Below are 10,417 nucleotides of genomic sequence, written 5' to 3' on the forward strand. Positions count from 1 at the left end.
TCATTTCAGTCCAGTCCTACTCTCCATTACCCCATTTGGAGTTTTCTTGGCCAAGATACTGGAGTGGTTTGCCATTTCCTTCTCTAGTTCATTTTTCAAATGAGGAACTGAGGCAAACAGGGATAAGTGACTTGCCTAGGGTCACACAGCTAGTAAGTGTCTGAGGTTGGATTAGAATTCAGGCCCTCCTGACTCCAGGCCTAGTGCTCTGTCTACTGCACTACCCAGCTGCCCCTCACAGGACTGTAAGGATCAGATGAGTTAACATTATGTCCTCACTTCTCACCTGGGTGCACTACTCTGGGGCTTCTGACTTTTCCGCCATGCTCCTAAGTCAAATACCTTCCCTCGCACTCTTCCCACCCCTTTTCCACCATTTTTTTGTCTTGTCTTCCCTAATTAAGATTGTAAGCCTCTTGAAGGTGGGGCCTGTCTTTATTCTTTTTTATAGCCCCATCACTTAGCCTGGCACATAGTAGATACTTCATGTTTACTGATTAACTCAATGTAAGAAACATTTAAAAGAACTTTGGCAACCTTTGACAGTACTACATAAATATTAAGAATGTGGCCATCTAAGATTCACTCTAATTTGAAAAAAAAATGTCATTTTACTCAAAGGCCTTAATTTGGTGATAGAAAAAATGCAAAAAAATTATGTTTAGTAACAGCTTTCATGATAATATTATGGTTAGGTCATCTTGAAAAACTCTTTGAACTGAAAGATGGCTCATGTCAGCTTTAGGCCTCCACATCTATTTCTACCTTTAGAGTAAAAACAGATTTGAGAGTCATAGAACAAACCAATACATCGATTACCAATGGCTCCTGAAAATTGGCATATGATTTCCTATGTTTTGCTTTTCAAGGTACTGAATAATGTCAAAGCCACACCCAGACCTATTGATTTGCACTTCAATCAGTATGTTGTAATGAAGTAGGGTACAAAATATTGGAGTCCATCCCAGAAACTACCTGTATCCACTGACTGACTCCTGACCTAGGACCAAAAATTAGAAACCTAAGTTTCTTCTCCCTTGCTATAAAATTTAACTCACTGAAGGAAATCAGGTCTTTCAAAGTTCATACATAGCAAGCAAATCAAGGGGTATTTAAAAAGGTAAAAACTTTATACATAAAATTTTAAAAGAAAAATTTACATGTGTTGGAATTGAGCAATATTACAAGCTATTTATAACAAAGTAGTGTTTATATTTCACAAAGGTAAAAATGTCAGAAGAAACTCAAATTACAACTTGTATCCTGGGCGATTCAAGTGTTTGATCCCAAATGATGGTCAGGTCCCATCTCTCTGTGAAGCGGGCCTCCTTCAATCATATCATACTTCAGGATAGGTGGCTGCTGTTGCTATTCCACAGTGGTTGTTCTGGTCCCTGGGCATCAAAATGTACCCATTGTCTCCCTAATGTTTACCCCAGCTGAAAAGATAGTTAAGTGTTAAGTTTCAGGGCACCATTCAAAAACACGTTTTTACTTTAAGGGCACAAAGCACCCTGACACATGATGTGACTGAATTCAGAAAATGAGTTGGACCTTTCAGAAAGCAATGAACATACTTGCTGGTGACAACTTTGTTGTGGTGTAAATGATTACTTGTGGCCAACTCTTCATGACCTTATTTTTAGGTTTTCTTGGCAAAGATACTGGATGGGTTTGCCATTTCCTTCTCTTGCTTGTTTCCCAGATGAGGAAACTAAGGCAAACAGGGTTAAGTGACTTGCCCAGGGTGACACAGCTAGGAAGTGTCTGAGATCCTATTAGAACACAGGTCCTCCTGACTCCAGGGCCAGAGCTCCCTACCTCCTGGGTAACCTAGTTGCCTTATTCCTGACAACCACTCACTCAACAATAAGCACGCTCAGGTTTTCCAAGTGAAGTGCTCTTCTAATAGCACCATATGAGTCAGTCTGACAATAACTGTATTAGAACAGTCCAATAAACTAGGCAACAGGAAATCTTTTGTACTATCAATCATCTGTGGTCATGGAAACTATGAGGAACCACTGGGGAACCCTCAATCTGCTCTGGATCCTAAAACCAGGGCCTCTTCTACCCATGAACATCCCTTCTCCATTTCATAGGATCCCAGGAATTCCACCCTTCTTCCTCCTCCCTCTTTCTTCAAAATGAAATAACCAGAAACTGGCAACAAGCAGGTCAGTGACATTTCAGGCAAGACATTGCTTTACCTGTTCTTGACAATCCAGTATTTGTCTCCAGCTTCTCCACTGATACCATAGCCCACAGCCAGCACGCCATGATCTAGCTCTTCACTACCGCATTGTGGTTCACAATAAACACCTAGGATATTCAAGTGAAATATGAATTTGAAAAATTTTAGCTAGTGAATAGCAATAATATGGTTAAGTGCGTTGTTACATAAATAATGAAGAACAAATACCTACCAGACTCATAGAACTGGAAGGATGCATGTGCTGCATCCAACAGAGATGGGCCCTACAGTTGCCACAGCAGCTGTGAGACCACTTTCCTGCCCTGATGGGATGTTCATATGTCCAGTCACATTAGCAGTGGAGATAGTTACCATCCTTTTAAAATGAAACAGATAAAAGGTTTTGTCTAATATTATCAGTGGCATTGCCCAGTTGAATTTAAAATCAATGGTCACAAAATTAATAAATCTATGGGCAATGTTCTCCCATTGATTTATCAGATGAACAGCTCAAGAAGAGAGCTGGATGGGAATGGGTAAAGACCTATTTGAAAGTCACATTGAAAGAAGGCAGCATAGTGTGAATCAGAGGGCTGGTAACATTCCTACACATCACTCCTAAGTCAACATGCATCCTGCATGGATTCTAGCGTATGGTTCAGTGGCCCCCATTTCTACTTGGGTTTGATACCACTGGCATAAAACAACCAATTCATTAACAACTCTAAGAGCCTACTGGCTGTAGTATAGCCTAATGAGACCAAGGTTCGAATCTATATCTCCACTTAAAAGCTACGTGATCATGAGACTGAGGTGGAGAAATTATCAGAACAGTAAGGATAATAGCTCCCCCAGACAGGGCTGTTTGAGGATCAAATGGGATTGAGGTAATGGCATGCTTTGTAAACCTTCAGGATGATCTAAATATCAGCAGCTGTTGTGCAATATTAGATTCAATTGTCATTTAATTCCCTGCTCCTAAGGAGGCACCTGGGGAGCTAGGGGTCAGGGAGGTATATGGACAGGGTACAAAGGCCAGAATGGATTTAGGGTCAGGGCACCTGGGTTCCAATCCAGACTTTGCCACTTATTACTATGTTTGTGATCTTGAAAAAGTTATTGTAAAATGAAGAAGTCTGACAAAATGATCTATAAAATGTTTAAGACAACACAGATTACAACTTCCTAAGATCTCCTCTCAGTGGGTGATTGTACACATAGTGAAGGCAACTAATTTGAAGTGTTAATGTATTTTGGATTCAGCTGGAGATTTTGTTTAGTAAGGAAAGTGGGGACTGAAGTCTTCAGTCTTTGCAGGCCTCCTCAACTCCCATCCCCCAACTGAGACTCTTCTCTCAAATACAGCTAAACCAAAAGCATGGGGAATTCAATAACTATATTTACCTATCCTTCATAGGGATAGGATTCCTCTGTATCAATGCCTCTGTTTTTCTTCACATAGTCAAAGGCATTATCCATTAAACCACTGTTACAGCCTTTGTTGCCATCATCCCAAGAGGAGTCAACCTAATTATGTTCACTACGTGAAACAAGTTGGCCTGTCTTACAGAATCACTGGCCTTCCAGGGAACCAGTTGCACTAGATGCCCAGCAAGAACCACACTGACCCTGAAAAAGTCAAAAGGAAGCACTGATTAGTTTACGAGATAATCTTAGTCATCTGTATAAGACAGATCTCAACAGTTTTACATATGGAAGGGAACTCACAGATCTGAGATGAAGTCCCATTATTTTTATAATCATAAGCTTCACTGAGTTTTATCTGAGTTATCTATGGATTAAGCTTTTAATATTTAATATTTTAATATTTAACTTTTAATATTTGATCCTTAACAGGAATTACATAACCTTCGTTTCTCCAGTCTACAGATTCAGGGATCTGTTCAAAGAGATGTTCACAAAACAGAGTTCCTTTGGTCTTCCCTTGAAATCTCTTTCATGTAAAGCCATTCATCACTTGTCTGAATTCCTTATTGGTCTAAAATGAAGAAAAAGGTGGTTTATATTAAGTTTATTGGGAGCAAAAGATAATTGACTACTCAGTATTAACATCAGATTCTTTTTTTTCTTCCCCAATTTTTTATTTAATATTTTGGTTTTCAACATTGATTTCCACAAGATTTTGAGTTACAAATTTTCTCCCCATTTCTACCCTCCCCCCCGTTCCAAGATGGCATATATTCTGATTGCCTCATTCCCCAGTGAGCCCTCCCTTCTGTCACCCCACTCCCCCTGCTACCCCCTTTCCCCTTACTTTCCTGTAGGGCAGGATAGATTTCTATGCCCCATTCCCTATATATCTTATCTCCCAGTTGCATGGAAAAATAACTTTTTCTTTTAAGCCTCTGATTTTAAAACTTTGAGTTCCAAATTCTCTCCCCTCCTCCCTTCCTACACACCCTCCTTAAGAAGGCAAGCAATTCAACATAGGCCACACATGTATCGTTATGTAAAACACTTCCACAATATTCATGTTGTGAAAGACTAACTATGTTTTCCTCCATTGTATCCTATCCCCTTTTATTCAGTTTTCTCCCTTGACCCTGTCCTGGGCTGGAGACCTGCTTCCTTCTGTTATTTCCTGGGTTCAGCAGCTCTAGATTTCATTCAGAGCCATTTTTTACAGGTGTTTGGAGGGATTTCGGGGAGAGCTTAAGCAAGTCCTTGCTTTCCAACCACCACCTTGGCTGCTCCCCTAACATCAGATTCTTACAACACACCCACCATATCTTCAAACTTGTTTCCATCCAGGAACTATATTTGCCAGCGTTGTACTCCAGATTGTGCATTTCAATCATTCTCAAATTTGTCTCCCATGTTGTTCTCCTCCGATTATGTTTCTTCTGAAAGCAAGTACAAAGATGTAACATTCAATAGGCTTCTGATTAGATTATTACACATTCAAGTGAAATTATCTTCAGACCAAATCACTTAACCACTCTTAGCCTCAGTTTCTTTATCTGGAGATAATAATGGGGATAATAACAGCACCTACCTCACTGGGTTGTTGTGAGAATAAAATTAGATAGTATTTGTAAAGCACGTTGGAAACCTTAAAGCACTAGCTATTTTATTATCATTATGGCTAACCACTCAGTGGCTGAGGTTAAATCACATCCCAGTCCCTGATTGTCAACCTACAAGGCCTGTCTCTAATCCAATTATACTAATAATCTCCTACTCAGCCTTCTCTCGAATTTTTCCAACATCCCCCAGGTAAAGGCATCTGTGATGAAACTACTGCTAAGCAGCAGCCATTGGGAAAATGGGGGAAGGGAGGGGGTTGTAGGTGGAGTAGAGACAAGTAAAAGACTCTATCTCTCTTTCTATGAGCACCACAGGATGAAGTAAGAGGGTATGGGTTATGCAGATTTTATTGCATTTTCTTTCTCCTCTAACCCATCCCTTTCCAAACCATGACAGCTACTATTGTCAAGGATACCACTGTCCTTCCAAAGTTCTCAACCTCAGTCTCACCTCCAACTCTGCCTCACCCCACCTACACAATCAGTTACCAAAGTATCTCTCTCATTTGTCTTCACAACAGCCTGCCCTACTCAACTCTCCAGTGGACTTTTGCAGTAGCCTTCTAACTGATCGCCCTGCCTCAAGTCTTCCTCCACTCCATCCTATCCTCACACAGCAGTCCAAATCATTCTAAAGTGACCATTTTGCTCTTACCATCTCCAGTATACTCCAGTGTTTCTATTGCCTCCAGGATTGAATTATTTCATCTTTATCTGATACTTTAAAAAATTTCCATTTCTGTTTATTAGCACAGTAGTACATGTATAATTTACAGCAACAAATGTACACATATATTGGGCAAGTATTCACAATTATTTTTCCTGATGGGGTTGGGGGTATCTTAGTAAAACTCTGTAGATTACTGCTTTATTGAGGGCAGGGACTGTGTTTTGACTCTTTATAACCCCAGTGCTTGGTACAATGCCTGGTACATAATAGTACTAAATGAATATTTTTCTTAAAGCCACTACAGCATTTCTAAGCCTCCCCCTAAACCTAATCACCAAATGCCCCTTCTCCAGAACTCAAAACACCTCCATTTCTCAGGAGCATGATCAAGCAACAAACCAGCCCAGAACAGAGCTAGATTTGACAGCCAGATGCAATCCTGACCACTGCCACTTACTACCATATGGGCATATATGGGCATGTCACTTCACCTCAAAGCTTCAGTTTCCCTAAGGTCCCTTCTAGCTCTAAATCTATCATCCCATAGAGTCTAAAGGGAAAGCTTTACAGTCAGCTGCTGATGGAAGGAGTGGGAGAGGAGGAAAGTCTTTTCTGCTTTTTCTACAGCCTAGTGAGTATAGCCACCTCCAGACTTCCAGATCTTATCAGCCTTAGATCTAAAGGCCATGTAACTCAACATCCTTCTTTTACAAATGCAAGGATATGGAAGCAGGTTACACAAACTCTAGGCATCCAAATCTCCTGCATCCAAAAACAGCTTCTTGCCTACCTCTCTCCTAACAAGTTCCACCTTTCTGAGCAGGGAAAGGTGGTCAGGTGGAGGCGCCCATGGGAGCCAGGACCCCCAATAACAACGGCCAGGCAGAAGCAACTTGGCTGGAGGCCAGGAGCCACCCCTCCCAGCACTACTATCCCCATCCCCCAGCTCCAGGCATCGGCTGTGGGGGATTTGTGGGGCACTGTAAGGGGTCTTTCAAGCAGGCCAGGAGGAGCTCTTTTCTTCCTCTGGAGCAGAACCTTACTACACACAGACACAAGCAAGTGCATTCACACTTTCCTAGCCCTTCACCCCCACCCCAGGGATGTCTGCAGAGTTTGCAACCAGAGGAACTCCAGAACTGCTCCAGGTCATCAGGGATGAAGAAGCCAGGCAAGGGGAGGGAGAACAGTCCCAGATCAAATCCGGGAAGAAAGTCGCAGTTCGTCCCAGGGCTGGCCACTTCTCATCCCCAAATCCATCCTCAGTGCCCCCTCCTCCTTATCATCTCCTCTCCCATGAAGTGCGGGCCAAAACAGACCCCAGACTCCATAAGCTGCTGGCTCAGCTCCCTGCACCTCTGTAAGAGTAGTGGTAACCAAAATCAAGGCAAGCATTTCTTTGACACTTTTTAAGGTTTGCAGAGGGCATTACAGATGCTCCCCCTTTTGAGTTTCCTAACAACCTTCTTGGGACGTAGATGCTGTTTTCACGGAGTCTCTGGGAAAGGTGACATCCTTACATACTCAACCAGCCCCCATCCCCTTACCTGGCCAAGCTCTGCTCACGCAGCTGCATCTCCCAGCAGCAACAGCAACAACAAACTCTTCCTCCACCATCGGTCTCCTCCTCCTTTTCTTCTCTCCTTCCCGGAAGTCCCCCGGAGCCTAAGGACTCAACCCCTTTCTGAGCCCCTCCCTCGGACCTGGGAGCAGCGACTCAACCATCCCTCACCCAAGCGTCTCAGCAGCAGCGGGACCTCTAAAGGGAGAGCTGGACCTCTAAAGAAACTTGAGGGTCCTGGCGGCTCCTCTTTTATGCCAATGTCCTGGGCTAAGCCTGCTTGGTCCCACCTCTCATCCTAGCCACTGGCTGTGCTGGGATGAAGGGGTGGGACCACTGGTGGGTCAGAGACTGCCTGGGGAGTGATGCTTCTGTGTCTTCCACCTGTCTGGTTTTGCTATTGCCTTATGGGTGGAAACTCAAAGGGGTTGGGGGAGGTGAACCAGCGGGCTTTGGTGATCCTGTAGGCTGCTTTATCTTACTTTGCCTGTAGAAGGTGAAAAGGGTCGAGCCTTCTCCTAAACAGCCTCTACCTGGCTGGGGGTTAGAGTTGGGAAGTGGGTGGAGGGAGGAAGGAATAGCCTCGTCACCATGCACCACTGAAACCAATGGCTTAGCCGAGGTGACCCGGATAAACCACTTGAATATTCACTAATTCATTGATTTCAACATTTAGAAAATAATCATAGAGTTAGAGCTGGAAGGGATCTTCCAGCCTTGCATTTTATGTATGAAGAAACTGAGGCTCAGGATCTAAGTGACTTGTCCAAGGTCAAACAGCAGATGGCAGCACTACGGCTCAAACCCAGGCCCTGTCACTCCAAATTCTGAGACTTTCTGTATGAAGACTCTAAGCCAGGAGATTTACAAGACAAGGATCTGAGTCCCCAGAGAACCTAACTGTGGAAGGGTGTGACAGCTATGGACAGAAAAATATAATATGCTCTAATTAATGAGTGATGCACCAGAGAACTGTAACCAAATTGACCACTTTGTGAAGTGGAGGTTTGGGTGTCAGGTTGGGTCAGAGGCAGGCTTCTGCCTTCATACCATTTCTTACATATGCCCCCTTCTCTCTTCTGACATTGCCACCATGCTGGTGAAGGTCCTCATCACCTCAAGCTTAGACCATTGCAATATGCTGATGGTTGGTCACTCTGCCTCAAGTCTTTCCCCACTCCAATCCATCCTGGATTCAAGCTGTCAGACTGATTTTGCTAAAATGTTGGTTTGACCATCTCACTCCACCATCTGGCAATAAATCCTCTCTTTTAAAACCTTTCATAACCTGGACGCTTCCTGCCTTTTCAGGCTTCTTAGACCTGACTCCCTCCACATACTCTGTGAACCAGTGACAGTGGCTTCCTTTGCGTTTCTTGAACTCAACACACCATCTCTCAGCTTTTTGCATTTTCACAGGCTGTCTTCCATGCCTGAAATTCTCTTCTTCCTCAAGTCTGATTCTCAGCTTCTTTCAAATTTCAGCTCAAGTCCCGCTTTCTGCAAGAAGCCTTTCCCTGTCTTCTTTAAACTTAGTTCCTCCTCTATGTGATTATCTCCAATTTATCCTGACTATATCTTCTTTGTGGGGCAGCTAGGTGGTGCAGTGGACAGAGTGTCAAGCCTGGGGTCAGGAAGATTCACCTTCCACACTTCACATCTGACCTCAGATACTTCCTAGCTGTGTGACCCTGGGCAAGTCACTTAACCTTGTTTGCCTAAGTCTCCTCATCTGTAAAACGAGCTGGAGAAGGAAATGGCAAACCACTCCAGTATCTTTGCCAAGAAAACTCCAAATGGGTTCATGAAAAGTTAGACATGACTGAACAACAACAACATCTTACTTGTACATAGTTGTTGGCAGGCTATTACAAACTCTCTACCCTCCATTAGACTATGAGCTCCTTGAAAGCATGGACTGTGTTTTGTTTTCTTTTGTTTTATTCTTAACTTTCTTTGTATCCTCAATGCTCAGCTTAGTGCCTGGCATGTGGGAGGCACTTAATAAATGCTAGTTGGTGAACTGACTGGGACTCTGCTAGTTTCACTGGAATTTAGAACACACAGATAGTAGTATGAGAGGAGGAAATTGAGGGGATTAGAACAGCAAATGGTAGTGGAAATTGAGAGAACCACACTGACTCCAATTCTGGAGCTAGCTCAGTTCCATTTCTATTCCATTATGGGCCTAGTTCAATTTCTGTCTTGTAAGAAAACTTTATTCCATTGTGTGAATTGTGAGAGAATTTCATTGCGTTATTTGAACCTAATCCTGTGTGGCTAGGAAGCTGGACCTCCTCTCCCTACTGCTTAGAGACCCTTAGCTTGAACAAATTCTAGGTCTTGCTGACCAGAAAGCTCATGCAAAGATTGATGCAAGGTCTCTCACAATTTTACATCTCAAGCAACCCCTATGTCTTATCTGAAAACTGGCTCTGTTTTGGTCAATCAGTTATTGCTTCCATGTTTCTTTTATTGAATACTGACACTTGAGGGGAGTGGGACACCTCTTATTCTGATTTCAGGGAATTGTACCTGTTTGATCTCCCCCTCCCAACTTGCAAAGTCCCCAATCTTTCCTCCCATTAGAAATCAGAGTGCCTGATTTTGTATCCTGGTTAACTGTTGTCTTTTAGTTATTTGGTCTAATTTAATGAATTATTTTTAAAGCATAAAAGCCTGTCTCCCCTGGTATTCAGGGGTCCATTGCCAAAGTTAAGGGACCTGGAACTGATTTGTTAAACAATTGGCATGTATTCCTTAATAAAGTCATATAGGCAGAAGTTCAAACCTTTGCTTCCTCAGTCATTTCATCTTTCATCCACCAGGGGTAAGATTGGAGTGCCAATCAGATTGTGGAGGACCTTGAAGGCCAGATGAAGTGGAGTCCATTTGAAAAAACAATGAAACAAGAGATTCCAATGACTCAGGTCATGCACTATAGT

The 10,417-nt window shown here is 42.9% G+C and overlaps 1 pseudogene; it reads right to left on the bottom strand.

Moving 5' to 3' along the window:
• Positions 1 to 1,357: 1,357 nt before the first annotated feature.
• Positions 1,358 to 3,631, bottom strand: LOC118856090 (annotated as a pseudogene).
• Positions 3,632 to 10,417: the final 6,786 nt, after the last annotated feature.

Source organism: Trichosurus vulpecula, chromosome 1, assembly GCF_011100635.1.
Source record: "Trichosurus vulpecula isolate mTriVul1 chromosome 1, mTriVul1.pri, whole genome shotgun sequence".
In the NCBI taxonomy this organism is placed as follows: Eukaryota; Metazoa; Chordata; class Mammalia; order Diprotodontia; family Phalangeridae; genus Trichosurus; species Trichosurus vulpecula.